The sequence below is a fragment of the Bos indicus genome, chromosome 2 (assembly GCF_029378745.1).
Source record: "Bos indicus isolate NIAB-ARS_2022 breed Sahiwal x Tharparkar chromosome 2, NIAB-ARS_B.indTharparkar_mat_pri_1.0, whole genome shotgun sequence".
NCBI classification, from domain to species: Eukaryota; Metazoa; Chordata; class Mammalia; order Artiodactyla; family Bovidae; genus Bos; species Bos indicus.
The window spans coordinates 128,614,686-128,630,744 of record NC_091761.1 but is presented as its reverse complement, the minus strand read 5'-3'; the positions used below and the strand labels follow the sequence as shown (position 1 = coordinate 128,630,744).

General features: G+C 45.2%; 1 long non-coding RNA gene across 1 annotated transcript; it reads left to right on the top strand.

Annotated features, from left to right (window-relative positions):
- The first annotated feature begins 438 nt into the window (after nucleotides 1-438).
- Nucleotides 439-9,209, top strand: LOC139178629 (uncharacterized). The gene is made up of 3 exons (XR_011563025.1): nucleotides 439-854; nucleotides 3,624-3,796; nucleotides 4,292-9,209. It is a non-coding gene; the product is annotated as an uncharacterized lncRNA (long non-coding RNA).
- The last annotated feature ends 6,850 nt before the right edge of the window (nucleotides 9,210-16,059 follow it).

The following is a 16,059-nucleotide window of genomic DNA, read 5'->3' as shown; positions in this document are numbered from 1 at the left end:
TGTAGCGTTGGAGGCTTCAGCTCCTCTGAAAGTGGCTGTTGCCAGAACTTGTTAAATTCTGGCAATGAAATGATGTAAATTGCTATAAATAAAAGTAAAGGATCCCTAAGGAATGACCTGCTGAAAATACGACACGATGGAAAACTCAAATGAACAGAAAATTGTTGTTCATTGTGATGGGTTGGAACCAAAAGCTAGTGATAACCTCTGCAAATATGAGTTAGTGAAATAGAAATACAAGTCCGCAAACAGTCCACCTCCACTTGGTAGCTTTTCTGACTTACCTCAGGCAGAAATAATTCCTCCTTCCCTTAGTAGTTCCCATATATTTATAGTCAGTCGCTTTTTCTTATTTTTAGAATTGCCTACAGAGTGTATCCAAAGTCCCTAGCTTGGCAAAGAGGTTTTTTACCCAATGAATTTTCAAAGGAGGCGGAGTGGGGGTAGCAGGAGGAACACAGGCGAGGGGGCTTGTCGATTCTGGGTTCACCTTTTGTCGCACTTACTGCTCTGCAGCCTCAGGCCAGGGTCTTGACTTCAGTTTCTTTATTCTTGGATACGTTCCTTGTGAGGTTGATGCAGTATGAACCAGTGTAAGAATCTCAGGTACCTAACAGGTCACCTCGCACATTCTAAGAGGCAAGAAATACCTGTTCTCTCCTTTGATAGATTAAACATTTCCTGCCTGTGCAAATCATCTGTACGTTTTTTTTAAGACCTGTTTTTCTATGAATGAATGAGTTCATTTGCTCACTCTCCTAACAAGTATTCAGAGAGAGAAAAATGCCTCTGTGGATCAACTCTCTGATTCCACTGTCTTTAAGATGTAGTGGTTTTGCAGAAGAAGGACACAGGTAAGTTCTTGAACTCAGGGGTCAGGGTGGCCAGGTAAGAGCCCAGGAAAGTTGCTCTTAAATGTGGACCAAAGTGCAGAAGTGTGGTAATGAGGAGCCTGCTCATGATTAAGCTGCACCAAAGACTCTGTGAGTTGCCCTAGTGCCCCCACTAAGGTCTAGGTACCTAATTCACAGCCTTACACCCACTCCTTTAACCCTTCTTTTAGTCTCATGGGTGGAGAAGGCAATGGCACCCCCCACCCCCCAGTACCCTTGCTTGGAAAATCCCATGGATGGAGGAGCCTGGTAGGCTGTAGTCCATGGGGTCACAAAGAATCGGACACAACTGAGCGACTTCATTTTCCCTTTAGCCTCATGGGGGTAGAATTATCCCCATTGATGAGAAAACTGACACACAGAGAAGTCCATGCTCTGTCGTGTTCCTTGTACATCTACTACGTGCCAGGCACTGTTCTAGGCATTGGGAAGAGCATGGGCAGACAGACGAAAAGTCCTGCCCTTGTGGAACTGACATGAGCAAGGCAACAAACAAGATGAATAAGTATATATAACATACGTCAAGTGGTGCTAAGTACCCTGAAGAAAAATAAAACTGAGCAGGAGTTTTGGGGCAAGGGAGACTGCAGTTTGATGTCAAGTTGTGGGGAAAGGTCTCAGGAAGAATATGGCCTCCGGGTAAAGAGGAGACAGAGCAGGCCAAAGGGATAACTAGTTCAGAAACTTGCCCGAGGTTACTGGGAAGTGTCTGGGCACTGGAATGACTGTGTGTCAGGCTCTAAAGCCAAGGCTTTGATTTCATCAGGCCTCTTTTTCAAGAAGCAGTGCTGCTGTCCTCTAAGCACAGCGTATGTGTGGGTGTGTGTGTTTCTCTGTCTGTCTGTCCATCTGTAAAAGTATTCCATTTCTCTGGGCTGATCCCTGTGGGCCCCCCTGAGCTTCCCTGACAGCTCCCAGGGACTGAGGCCTCACATTATTGGTTTTCACGGAAACTTGGCAACTTTCTCTCTACCCGCCCTTTGCCCTGCAACCACATTCCAATGGCTTTATTTGTGTGCCTTGGAGCCCGGCCAGGGCTGGGCCTGGGACAGGTTGCCATGGTGATCTCCTACTCCTTCCAGATAGAACTTCTCAAGGATGTTGCCCTTGGGCTTGAAATAGTTCAGGCCTGCTCTCAGCTGCAGCAGAAGCTGAAATAGGGAACCTCACTTGCTCAGCTTTTCAACTCACACAAACCGAACCCTCGGTGAGAACGACTTCTGGGGGGTCGTTCTCCAAGGCACCCTAGATTTAGGATCGGGGATGGTTTTTCCCTTGGACTGCAAGGAGATCGAACCAGTCTATCCTAAAGAAAATCAGTCCTGAATATTCATTGGAAGGACTCCTGCTGAAGCTGAAACTCCAATACTTTGGCCACCTGATGCGAAGAACTGACTCACTGGAAAAGACCCTGATGCTGGGAAAGATTGAAGACGGGAGGAGAAGGGAATGACAGAGGATGAGGCGATTGGCTCTGGGAGTTGGTGATGGACTGGGAGGCCTGGAGTGCTTCAGTCCATGGAGTTGCAGAGTTGGACACAACTGAGTGACTGAACTGAACTGAACTGAGGTGTCATATTCAGAGCCTGTCTCTGAGAGTCCTGCAGAAACAGAACAGTTTTTTAAAAACTCTGCTGAGGAAAGATTATCCAATAAAATGTACCCATTTTAAGTGCAGGGTTCCATGAGATTTGACAATGCATACACTCGTGTAACGACTACCACAATTTAAGATATAAAACCTTTCTCCCCGTGCCCCCGCCACAAAGTTTCTTCCTGTTGCTTTGCAACAGGAGTTCAGTTCAGTTCAGTTCAGTCGCTTAGTCGTGTCTGACTCTTTGCCACCCCATGGGCTGCAGCACACCGGGCCTCCCTGTCCATCACCAACTCCCGGAGCTCACCCAAACTCATGTCCATAAAGTTGGTGATGCCATCCAACCATCTCATTCTCTGTCATCCTCTTCTGCCTTCAATCTTTCCCAGCATGAGGGTCTTTTCCAGTGAGTCAGTTCTTCACATTAGGTGGCCAAAGTATTGGAGTTTCAGCTTCAGCATGAGTCCTTCCAATGAATATTCAGGACTGATCTCCGTTAGGATGGACTGGTTGGATCTCCTTGCAGTCCAAGGGACTCTCAAGAGTCTTCTCCAATACCACAGTTCAAAAGCATCAATTCTTCGGTGCTCAGCTTTCTTTGTAGTCCAACTCTCACATCCATATATGACTACTGGAAACACTATAGCTTTGACTAGACAGACCTTTGTTGGCAAAGTAATGTCTCTACTTTTTAATATGCTGTCTAGGTTGGTCATAGCTTTTCTTCCAAGGGGCAAGTGTCTTTTAATTTCATGGCGGCAGTTACCATTTGCAGTGATTTTTGGAGCCCCCCAAAATCAAGTCTCTCACTCTTTCCACTGTTTCCCCATCTATTTGCCATGAAGTGATGGGACTGGATGCCATGATCTTAGTTTCCTGAATGTTGAGTTTTAAGCCAACTTTTTCACTTTCATCAAGAGGCTCTTTTGTTCTTCTTTGCTTTCTGCCGTAAGGGTGGTGTCACCTGCATATCTGAGGTTATCGATATTTTCCCCGGCAATCTTGATTCCAGCAGCAGGAGTTATTGGATGCTATTTGCAGTTAGTGGATGCTATTCCTCAGTAGAGGAAATGTACAGAATAGCCCATTCTCAAGGTTCTGAACATTAAAGGTGTAACACTTTCCCCTTTGTATAGAGATGAAAAGTTGCAGAACAGAGAATAATATTTGTTTGGTGGAAGGTTTCTGGGAACACTGTGACCTGAGCTATGCGGACAGCTACAAGAACAAAGGATTCCAGCACCAAGAAGTTTGCCGTAACCGCCCCCCTTCCCCTTTTAGTATCAAAGAAGCCGCAGTTCTACTTCAGGTAAGCTGGTTCTTTGGGACACTAGTGTTCCCAGCCTGCTGGCTTTCTGAATAAAGCCGCTCTTCCTTGCCCCAACGCCTAATCTCTCAATTTAGCGGCCTGTTGTGTAGTGAGCAGCACAAGCTTGGACTCGGTAACATGATCACAGCTTGTCCATTCTCTTATTGTTAGGCATCTGGGTTGTTTTTCATCTTTAGTTATTACAAATACAGTCGCTATGTACATTTGTGCATAAATCTTTGTGTGAACACACACTTTTATTTCCCTTGGATAGTACCAGGAGTGGGAAGGCTGGGTCATGTGATAAATACTGTGGAACATTAGCGGAAACTGCCACATAACATGCTGGCCAGCAGCACTGACTAGGCGCAACTGGGTTTTGCTCCAGGGACTAGAACTATTGAAACCAAGCTCCCTTAAAACAGAGTTCCCCTGCTGAGTTCATGGTTAACCTCTCTAGCCAAAACTGTAATCCTTTGTTGTCCTGTTCCTCAGGATTGAGGAGTATCAAAGAGATGGTTGGATGGCATCACTGACTCAATGGACATGAGTTTGAGCAAGCTCCAGGAGTTGATGATGGACAGGCAAGCCTGACGTGCTGCCGTCCGTGGGGTTGCAAAGACTTGGACATTACTGAACGACTGAACCGAACTGAATTGAAAGAAAAGGGGGCATTGAAACTGAGTAGAATCCTGTGGGACCCTCCCAAGTACAAAAGCCCCTCTGTGTTTCCTGTTTCTCCTAGGCCTTCCCTGAGTTTCAGAGAACAGACTTGAGCAGTTACTAACTAGGGAGGTGAGGGAATGCAGAAACAAAGGAAAAGCCGTCCGGAAACAAGAGTTGAGGACTTCCCTGCCGATCCAGTGGTTAGAACTCTCCGCTTCCAATGCAGGGGGCCCAGGCGCCGTCCCTGGTCAGGGAACTAGATCCTGCATGTCGCAACTGAAAGAACTGCCATGCTGCAACTGAGGATCCCGCATGCTGCAACCAAGATCAAAGACCTCGTGTGCTGCAGCTGAGACCCATGAAGCCAAGTTAAGAAAAGAAAAGAAACACTTCAACAGATAGAGGCCTAGTTCTTCCTCAAGGGATATATCAATATGTAATAATCTGATATGTATTTTTGAGTTGTTCTGCAGAAACTAAGATCCTCACCCAGTTGGAGGATGGTGACAGCATGCTGACCACAATCATGTAGACTCTAGACTGGTTGGAGCCAGAAGGTTGATGATTAGGATTCCTGAAACACCAGCATGTAACGTCACCACAAACCAATCCGAAGAAAGTCTATGAGCTGCCACAGTCACTGCAAATGTTGCCTTGAAAAACCGTCCCCCGAGCACCATCTGAAGGTTCAGGTCTTTTGAGCCTGAGTTGCCTGTTCTCCTTGCTTTAGGTCTTGCAGTAAAAGCTCTACTTTCCTTTACTGCAACCTGATGTCAGTAGACTGACTTTGGATGAGCAGACCCATGTCACTTTGGTAACACTACCGGTACCTTGTGAGAAGGGCAGAGCAGGGATTTCAAGGTAGCAAGAAGGGAGAGCAGGGGCCTCTATCAATGAGTAACTTGTCTGCCTATTTAGGGAAATTTCAGTGAATACCTATTGGTAGGTAGCTAAGGACACGTTGGGGAAGAGTCAGGTAGTGAAGTGGCCACAAGGAGGAATGTTTGAGGGCAGTAGGGTGAATGCGTGAAGGGGACTGTGGGAGCTTTAGAAAGATGTGTGTGTAGTGGGGAGGGGACTCAGTTATAGACCCCCGAAATCTCAGTACAAAGTCTGGTGTTTGGTCATTGCCGGTTCTCCTCAGGGCAGCTTGCTTTCCTGTCCTGTTTCCCACTTCTGAGTGTCCCCTACTATCCAGGAGAAAGGAAGGCAAAAGGAAAAACATGTATTTGTTGTGTCTGCTGTGTCTCAGCACTAGACATACTTTTCTTGTTTAATCCTCCCGAAGACTTGGCAACGTGTGTGTTTTTCATCCAGTCTTTGAGATTAAAAGAATTTTAGTGATTAGATGTAAACAATCATCAAAGGAGGGTATTAGGCAGAGTCACTGCTGTTCGTAAGAAGGAGATAGCTGGACTGGGGCGAGTGGAGGGGTCAGACTAGCAGGGGATCAGCAGCTAAGAAGGGGAAGATGTGAGAGAGAAGGAGAGACGGTCAGAGACAGAGAGACAGCCAGAGACAGAGGGAGGAGCAACTGTGGCAGCTGCTGAAGGGAGAGGAATTTGAGGTAAGAGCTGAAAGGCTATAGAATATGCCACCCCTGAACATGACCATAGGCATTTAGGACGTGCTATGCCACCAAAGTTCCACTCAAATGGCAGAAAGCGAAGAGGAACTAAAGAGCCTCTTGATGAGGGTGCAGGAGGAAAGTGAAAGAGCTGGCTTAAGACTAAATATTAAAAAAACCAAGATCATGGCATCTGGCCCCATTACTGCATGGTAAATAGAAGGGGAAAAGGTGGAAGTAGTGACAGATTTTCTCTTCTTGGGCTCTAAGATCACTGCAGATGGTGACTGCAGCCATGAAATCGGAAGACGATTGCCTCTTGGCAGGAGAGTGATGACAAACCTAGACAGTGTGTTGAAAAGCAGAGACATTACTCTGCCGACAAGGGTCTGTATAGTCAAGGCTATGGTCTTCCCAGTGGTCACTTAAGGTTTTGAGAGCTGGATCATAAAGAAGGTGGAGCACCAAAGAATTGATGCCTTCGAACTGTGGTGCTAGAGAAGACTCTTGAGAGTCCTTTGGACAGCAAGGAGATTAAACCAGTCAATCCTAAAGTAACTCAACCCTGAATATTCACTGGAAGGACTGATGCTGAAGCTGGAACTTCAGTATTTTAGTCATCTGATGTGAACAGACAACTCATTGGAAAAGTTCCTGATGCTGGGAAAGACTGAGGGCAGAAGGAGAAGAGGGCGTCAGAGGATGAGATGGCTGTACGGCATCACCAGTGCAACAGACATGAACTTGGGCAAACTCCAGAAGATGGTGAGGGACAGGGAGGATTGGCGTGCTGCAGTCCATGGGGTCACGAAGAGCAGGATACAACTGGAGAACTGAACAACACCAACAACATCCCAAAGGATTCTGCTTTGGTATATCCATTATTTTGAACTGTGAAGTGAAGTGAAGGGAAGTCGCTCAGTCGTGTCTGACTCTTTGCGACCCCATGGACTATAGCCTACTACACTCCTCTGTCCATGGGATTTTCCAGGCAAGGATACTGGAGTGGGTTCCCTTTTCCTTCTCCAGAGGATCTTCCTGACCCAGGGATCGAACCCAGGTCTCTCGCACTGTAGGCAGACGCTTTACCATCTGAGCCACCAGGGAAGTCCTTGAAAAACAACAAGGACGTGGAGAGACTTGCTCTGAACTCCCCTAACTGCCCAAAGATAAATTATCCAAAAGGAACTCAAATGTCATAAATCCCCTCCCTGGGAATTTCATCAACCAGGGGAGAGTCATTCTTATCACAGAAGAGGAGACTGGATGTCAACAGATACCCAGACAACTGTCAGGGACTGTCTTATCTCCCACGTAGTCTTCTGAGGGCCCATTCACCTTTCCTAAACATCATGTACCTTAAGAGGCCTACATTTCCTTTCTTCTTTCCCTATTAACATAGCATTTAATCCTGAATTTTAAAACCACCTCTTTGGGGTGCTCCTTTTTCCTGGGTATCTCCCATGTATACATGACCCATACATGTTAATAAGCTTTTGTTTATTTTTCTTTTATCCTTTCTTTTTCTTTTATTACAGGGATCTCAGCCAAGAACTCATAAATGTAAAAAGGAAAATTATTTCTTCCCCTACAGAGTCAAGATTGTGGGGAAGTTTTGCTATGTGATGTGTACTATAATTGTAGGAAAAATGCTCATTATTCATCTTTGCCTTCAGAGGTTGCATGTGTGTGTTTTAGGGTGATTATGTGTGAGTTTGATTTGAAGTCTTTAAAACACTTTTTAAAATTTTGAAAGTATGATAATACATTTACAGGAAACTTGGAAAATACAGAACAAAGTTACATACAGTTCCACTGTATATTAATTATTTTTTAAAGTAGATGAATTAAGATTTTTAGTTGAAGTTTCAATATCAAGCTCTCAAAAATTAATATAATGAATAGACAGAAAAGTAGAAGGATACAGTAGACCTGAAAAGCACTATGAACCAATTCAAAATAATTAATATTTATACAATTCTAACACAATAACAGGGTACAAATTCTGTTCAAGTTCCCATAGACTATAAACTGAGAGACACTGGAACATGTCCAGGCACATAAAACAATGTGCAAAAGTTTCATGGTTTAAAAGCATTGAAATCCCACAGAGTTTGTTCTCTTATCACTGTGGAATTATGTTAGAAATCAGTTTCAAAAGATATTTGAAAATACCCCTCTTATTTTCAAGTTCAAGTTCAATGTGACATTTACCAAGAGACCTTTGACCTAGCCATTGAAAGCCTCAATAAAGCCTCAATAAGGTCAAAAGACTGAAAAAACAGAAGATGATTGCAGAAAAGTATTTAAATGAGAAATTAGCATCAAGGATACTTTAAAAACCCCATGAATTTGGAAATTAAATGTCCACTTTTAAATGATAGGTGCATCTAAGAAGCTGTAAGAAGAAAAATTAGAAAATATTTGCAACAGAATAAAAATGAAAAGAGAATTTATCAGAATCTGTTGCATGCTGCTGAAGCTGCTCAATGCAGATAAGTACAATGTGGAATCTTGACTAAGGTATGGAAACAAATACTGGATACTAGCCTAAAATTTTGTGAAATTTGAACAAAATCTGTACTTTAGTTAATAATACTGTATCACATGTTAATTTCCTTTTTTATGACATAGTATTTCTTTATATTTTTAGAATTGAATTAGAGGTTTCAAGCCTCATTCAAATTTTTTTTTTTAGAAATCACTAAAATAATCAGCTTTCTAGACTTTTAGCAGTAATATTGGATGCCAGAATAAATGGAACTATATCAAAAGTTTTGAGTGAATATAAATAAAAAATCTAGCATTCTATTCATACTTAGTCAAGCAAGTTATTGGAAAACATAAGCTAAATGAAATGGGAGCAGTGAATATGAAGTGGAAACAGTGAAACAAACTAGATAGAAGATCTTCGTATAGGCCAGTTGTTTTTAAATATGGCTGCTTATTAGAATCACATCTGGAGCTTTGGAGAAAAAAGAATACCTGGGCATCTGTATTTTTCAAAAAATTCCAGGATAATTATACTGTGCATTTAGATTTTTAGAATGTGATTATAGGTCTCTCTATTAAATGGTGCATGCATACACACACCATACCTTTCATCAACTTTTCAAAGCCTTCAGATCCCCAGAAGGTTACAGTGCGCTGATCAAGACGGAAAGTGAGTAGAGTCTCATTCCTGCCCCAAGCCTGGAGGCATACACCTCCCATTTGGGGGTCAGGAGGCAGAAAACCTTCTAATTCATAGTTAGCAGGCAGTTCAGGCTTGTACTGACACGCCCTGGAGAAGATCTGGACGACAGGAAGGTCCTACCTCAGTACAGACTCTAGCTCTAGGAGCGGTAGTCCTGCTTCGGGGCTCCACACTGCCCTAAAGAAGGAGCAAGTGCACAGCAGATTCTGCCTCCCGCTAGCTGCTTCTTGATGAGGGGAAGGATTCAGGGACAAAATCTACAACAGCACCAGGCCTTCCCACGTGGTGCTTTTTGTTAGTCGCTCAGTCGTGTCTGACTCTTTGTGACCCCATGGGCTGTAGCTTGCCAGGCTCTTCTGTCCTTGGGATTCTCCAGGCAAGAATACTGGAGTGGGTTGCCATTTCCTTCTCCAGGGGATCTTCCCTAGCCAGGGATTGAACCTGGGACTCCTGCATTGTGGGCCATTTCCTTACAGTCTGAGGCCCCAGGCAAGTGCCCAGGTGTGGTGAGGGTGATAAAGAACCTGCCCTTGGGTGAGGAAGATCCCTTGGAGGAGGAAATGACAACCCACTCCAGTATTCTTGCCTGGGAAATCCCATGGACAGAGGAGCCTGGTGGGCTACAGTCCATGGGGTTGCAAAGAGTCAGACACGACTGAGCACACACAGGAGCACCAGGGAAAACAATGTGAACTTTGGTCTCACTGTGGCGTTGACTTCAGTTCAGTTCAGTTGCTCAGTCGTGTCCGACTCTTTGCGACCCCATGAATCACAGCACGCCAGGCCTCCCTGTCCATCACCAACTCTCGGAGTCTACTCAACTCCTGTCCATAGAGTCGGTGATGCCATGCAGCCATCTCATCCTCTGTCGTCCCCTTCTCCTGCCCCCAATCCCTCCCAGCATCAGAGTCTTTTCCAATGAGTCAACTCTTAGCATGAGGTGGCCAAAGTACTGGAGTTTCAGCTTTAGCATCAGTCTTTCCAATGAACACCCAGGACTGATCTCCTTTAGGATGGACTGATTGGATCTCCTTGCAGTCCAAGGGACTCTCAAGAGTCTTCTCCAACACCACAGTTTAAAAGCATCAATTCTTCGGCACTCAGCTTTCTTCACAGTCCAACTCTCACATCCATACATGACCACTGGAAAAACCAGAGCCTTGATCAGACGGACCTTTGTTGGCAAAGTAATGTCTCTGCTTTTCAATATGCTATCTAGGTTGGTCATAATGTACATCACCAGATGGTCAACATCGAAATCAGATTGATTATATTCTTTGCAGCCAAAGATGGAGAAGCTCTGTACAGTCAGCAAAAACGAGACTGGGAGCTGACTGTGGCTCAGATCATGAACTCCTTAATGCCAAATTCAGACTTAAATTGAAGAAAGTAGGGAAAACCTCTAGACCATTCAGGTATGACCTAAATCAAATCCCTTATGATTATACAGTGGAAGTGAGAAATAGATTTAAGGGACTAGATCTGATAGACAGAGTGCCTGATGAACTATGGACGGAGGTTCGTGACATTGTACGGGAGACAGGGATCAAGACCATCCCCATAAAAAAGAAATGCAAAAGAGCAAAATGGCTGTCTGAGGAGGTCTTACAAATAGCTATGAAAAGAAGAGAAGTGAAAAGCAAAGGAGAAAAGGACAGATATAAGCATCTGAATGCAGAGTTCCAAAGAATAGCAAGAAGAGATAAGAAAGCCTTCCTCAGCGATCAATGCAAAGAAATAGAGGAAAACAACAGAATGGGAAAGACTAGAGATCTCTTCAAGAAAATTAGAGATACCAAGGGAACATTTCATGCAAAGATGGGCTCGATAAAGGACAGAAATGGTATGGACCTAACAGAAGCAGAAGATATTAAGAAGAGGTGGCAAGAATACACAGAAGAACTGTACAAAAAAGAGCTTCACAACTCAGATAATCACGATGGTGTGATCACTCATCTAGAGCCAGACATCCTGGAATGTGAAGTCAAGGTGGGCCTTAGAAAGCATCACTACGAACAAAGCTAGTGGAGGTGATGAAATTCCAGTTGAGCTATTTCAAATCCTGAAAGATGATGCTGTGAAAGTGCTGCACTCAATATGCCAGCAACTTTGGAAAACTCAGCAGTGGCCACAGGACTGGAAAAGGCGTTGTACTTACCTGGTCATATTTGCTGTGGCGTGGGAGTGGAGAGGGTGGTGGTGTTAGTAGATCCACATCAGCTAAACTGTAGGTGGAATTGTGAGGCAGGGAGGGGTGACAGTAGGGAAGCAGGAATCTGGCCGTGCCAAGCTCAGTGACAGGGCCTTGCACAAGTGTGGGCAGTGGTTCTCTGCCCAGGGGGAGGTGGTAGTTGGAGCTGCTGTTGGTGGCTCACGGTTACACTGGGGCAGGAAGATACTCTGGGTGTCACAGCTGAGCGAGTTGTAGGACCAGAAACTCAAGAAAAGAGAAAGTTAACTCCTTCCCCTGCCAGCAGCTGATAAGCGGGCAGCAGACTCAGATGCATAAGTGGCCACTGCGGGTGGTGCTGTCGGCAGCCTGTGGACAAGAACTGAAGAGGGTGGCAGGCAGGCAAGTAGCAATAGCAAGGTCAGTAGCCCAGGGGTGGGAATCTGGTGAAAGGGAAGAAGAGATGCAAGAACCCTTGACTCTTGATGACTCCGTCCAAACCCCTGCACTAGGAGACTTGACCCAGCCTAGCTTGGCTTCTAGCAGTTTAAGGCTGTGTCCGTGAGGCCTTGGGGCCCTCTTTTGAGTTCCTGTCTGGCAAAGCTCAGGGCCATCAAAAGAATTTACTGTTTGTTTTAGCCAATACCTGACCGAAGTCTCTCATCTCCCTTTCTTAGAGCATTTACAAACAAATTTATTCCTAGAGCACTTATTTTCCCTCTATCCCTTTGAGATGTATATGTAATTCTTACAGCTCAGTGGTATCTTTCCCAAGGACTTGAGAGTCATCCTCTTGAAAGCTATCACCAGAAAGGATGGGACCTCCGTCTCCCAGTCTCTTCCCTCCATACTCCCTCCATTCTCTGTTTAAAATGCCCTGATCAGGGACTTCTTGTGTGGTCCAGTGGCTAAGACTCTGTGCTCCCAATGCAGGGGGCCTAGGTTTGATCCCTGGTCCGGGAACTAGATCCCACAAGCCACAACTGAGACCTGGCCCAGCCAAAAAATAAATAGATAAAAATGCCCTAGTCACCTCTGCACAAATATCACAGAGCTCAGCAGTATCCCTAATGTTGGTAGTTACTGAATTAAATCTGGCTTCATGGAGAAGGAAATGGCAATCCACTCCAGTACTATTGCCTGGAAAATCCCATGGACAAAGGAGCCTGGTAGGCTACAGTCTATGGGGTCGCAAAGAGTCAGACAGGACTGAGCGACTTCACTTTCACTTTCATTGTTTTAACTCAGATCCAGCTTTGTTTATCTTTGACAGTTGCTAAGGAGATGGCAACGGCCTGGGGAGCTCAAAGCTACGGACAGACAGACAGACGAGGGGCGAGTCAGAGGTGTGCTGGTGTCCAGGCCAGTGTGACGATGACCGATGGACCGCTGCCTTGGACGGCAGTGGTCTGGGCAGTGTCTGAGGACACAATGGAGGCTGCGCACGGGGGCTTTGGTCCAGAAGGGGCAACAAGATGTGCAGTCTGGAGTGGATGGATGTGGCAGAGAACATGGGAGATTCAACCTCTTGGAAGCCCTCGGAGAGAGGCAAGAGGGGGCCAGGAACCCCAGAAAGGAGGCAGCTGGCATTCTGCTTCCACACTGGTGTCCGTGTTGGATCAGAGTCTTTCTCGATGTTGATGGGGCCACATTTGGGCACACAAACAGCAGAAGCAAACCCCTGTGTGTTATTGCGGCAGTTCTTGGAGATTCCTGTTCACGCGTGAATCTCTTTACTGGAGACCATTTCTAGAGGTCACGGTCATTGACCTCTTGACTGAAAGGATTTTTTTTTTTCCTTCTTTTTCCCAGCAGGAGGGTAAAAGTTCCTTTGCTGCTGCTGCTGCTAAGTCGCTTCAGTCGTGTCCGACTCTGTGCGACCCCATAGACGGCAGCCCACCAGGCTCCTCTGTCCCTGGGATTCTCCAGGCAAGAACGCTGGAGTGGGATGCCATTTCCTTCTCCAATGCATGAAAGTGAAAAGTGAAAGTGAAGTCGCTCAGTCGTGTCCGATTCTTAGCGACCCCATGGACTGCAGCCTACCAGGCTCCTCCGCCCATTGGATTTTCCAGGCAAGAATACTGGAGTGGGGTGCCATTGCCTTTAGAGGGGAAAAAACAGTGAAAAGAAAATTCTAGTAAGTGGGAAGTAACATGGAAGGCCCTTCTTGTATGTGGTAGCTAAATGAATGGGCTCTCAGAGTGAGGTCAGACTTTTGGAAAATTAAGGAAGCCCTATTGAGGGCAGGCAATGGCACCCCACTCCAGTACTCTTGCCTGGGAAATCCCATGGGCAGAGGAGCCTGGTAGGCTGCAGTCCATGGGGTCACTAAGAGTCGGACACGACTGAGCGATTTCCCTTTCACTTTTCACTTTCATGCATTGGAGAAGGAAATGGCAACCCACTCCAGTGTTCTTGCCTGGAGAATCCCAGGGACGGCGGGGCCTGGTGGGCTGCTGTCTATGGGGTCGCACAGAGTTGGACACAACTGAAGTGACTTAGCAGCAGCAGCAGCATTGAGGGCAGGGGTCTTCCCAGGTGGCGCTCGTGGTAAAGAATCCACCTGCCAATACAGGAGACACAAGAGATGCAGGTTTGATCCCTAAGCCGGGAAGATCCCCTGTAGTAGGAAATTGCCCTGTATCCTTGTATCCAGTATCCTTGTCTGGAGTATTCCATGCACAGAGAGAGGAGCCTGGCAGGCTACAAACCATGGGATTGCAAAAGAGTCAGACATGACTGAGCACTTGTCAGCAGTGATTCCATGGAGGGGAGGGGGAAGAGAGTTGGAAATAGGGGACAAAACCGAGAACCCAGGACCAGAAGGCTCCCTGCCTGCCTTTTGGGGACTAAGAGTTGTAATTTCAAACCTGAATTTGAAGTGATATTCAATTTTTATATACAAGCTTCATATTTGCTATAGTTCAGCTCAGTTCAGTTCAGCCACTCAGACATGTCCGACTCTTTATGACCCCATGGATTTGCCATAGTATTTGCAGTTAATCATGTTTCCTCCTCTAGTTTTGTGTTAAGAGGAATCACTGTTTTTCCAGATATTTTTCTCAGATTAAGTTGTGGGGAGCACATGCTATCTGAAGTGGGGGTACCCCAAGAGGAAACAGTACTTACCTGACACAGGGCTTCAGGTGGATGAGTTTAGCCATCTCACAACCTATCTTCAAAAGTAAATGTCAAAAAAAATTTTTTTATTTATTTTTTAATTTATTATTTTGAAATAAATTTTTAAAAAATTTATTTGGTTGCACTGGGTCTTAGTTGGGACAAACAAGATCTTTAGTTGAGGCATGCAGACTCTTAGTTGCAGCCTGCGGGATCTAGTTTTCTGACCAGGGATTGAACTTGGGTCCCCTGCATTGAGAGCATGGAGTCTTAACCACTGGGCCATCAGGGAAGTCCAAAAACTTTTTTTTTAATTTCAAAATATATTTAGGGTTGCATGAAAGAAGCAAGATTCAGAAAGGTGATACTGTATAATTCCATTGACATGAAGCTCAAGAACAGGTAGAAACTAATATATGATTGTAAAAATCAGAATAGCAGTCACCTCTGAAAGGGCTTGACTGTCAAGGGCTCATGAATATTCATGAAGAAACTCACTGGGTTGATAAAAATGTCTTTCATCTTCTTTTAAATATAGGTATTCTTGTTTTACATATTTTTCAAAACTCAACAAAATACACACTTAAGACCTATGTACTTTCTGCATCCAAATTATATTACAACAATAATTTAAAAAGTTTTTTTAAAGGTACAGTGAGCCTTCAAGTTTTAGATGAACTAGCTTGGATTACTAGCTCCCTTCCTTGAAATCAAACCTGGAGAAACTATGGAAGCCGGAAGGAAACAGACTCCAGAATCAATGGAAAATAACCATGAGGCCACCAAATTAACCACGAATTCTCTCTGCACCTCTCCCCCGACCCCAGACGGAGGCTGCCATGAACCTGAGTGTGGGAGGTGGTTGTCTGCAGGCTGCGACAGATGGAGGAAGCCGGTGGGGGGGGGGGGGGGTGCAGTGAGTCTGGAGGAAAATGGTTTTGCTTCGGTTTTTTTTTTGGATCTGTATGTATATTTGGACAACTACCTGTTTGATCCAGACTTACTTGGTTTGGTTTATATATCTCCTTTGCTTCTCCTTACCCTCCGGTGTCTTAGAACAAATCTTCACCATCCCAGGGTAGGTACCTGTTGCAGGAAAAATAGGGCACAAAATGATGGTCTTGTCCCAGGTCTTGGGCAAGTCCACGGGATAGGCTGCTAAGTGAGAGTTCTTGGCTTCTCGAAAGTAAGAGTTGAAGATCGAGTCATAGTAAGGTGAAAACAAATTTATTTAGAAACACATTCCATAGACAAAATACAGGCCGTCTCAGAAGGGAAGGTGGCCGCAGGGTACAGAGTCATCTTGGAACGTGGTAGCACCCCAAAATATGGCGTGGTTAGTTTTTATGAGCTGGTTTATTTCACAGACTGACGCATGGGAGGACTATTCCAACTATTTTTGGAGAAGGGATAGGAATTTCCAGAATTTGGGCCACCACCTAATTTTGACCTTTTATGGTCAACCTGTCTTGGTGCCTGTGGGTGTGTCACAGATTGTGCTAATGTATTACGGTGATCGTATAACGAGGCTCGAGGTCTACTGG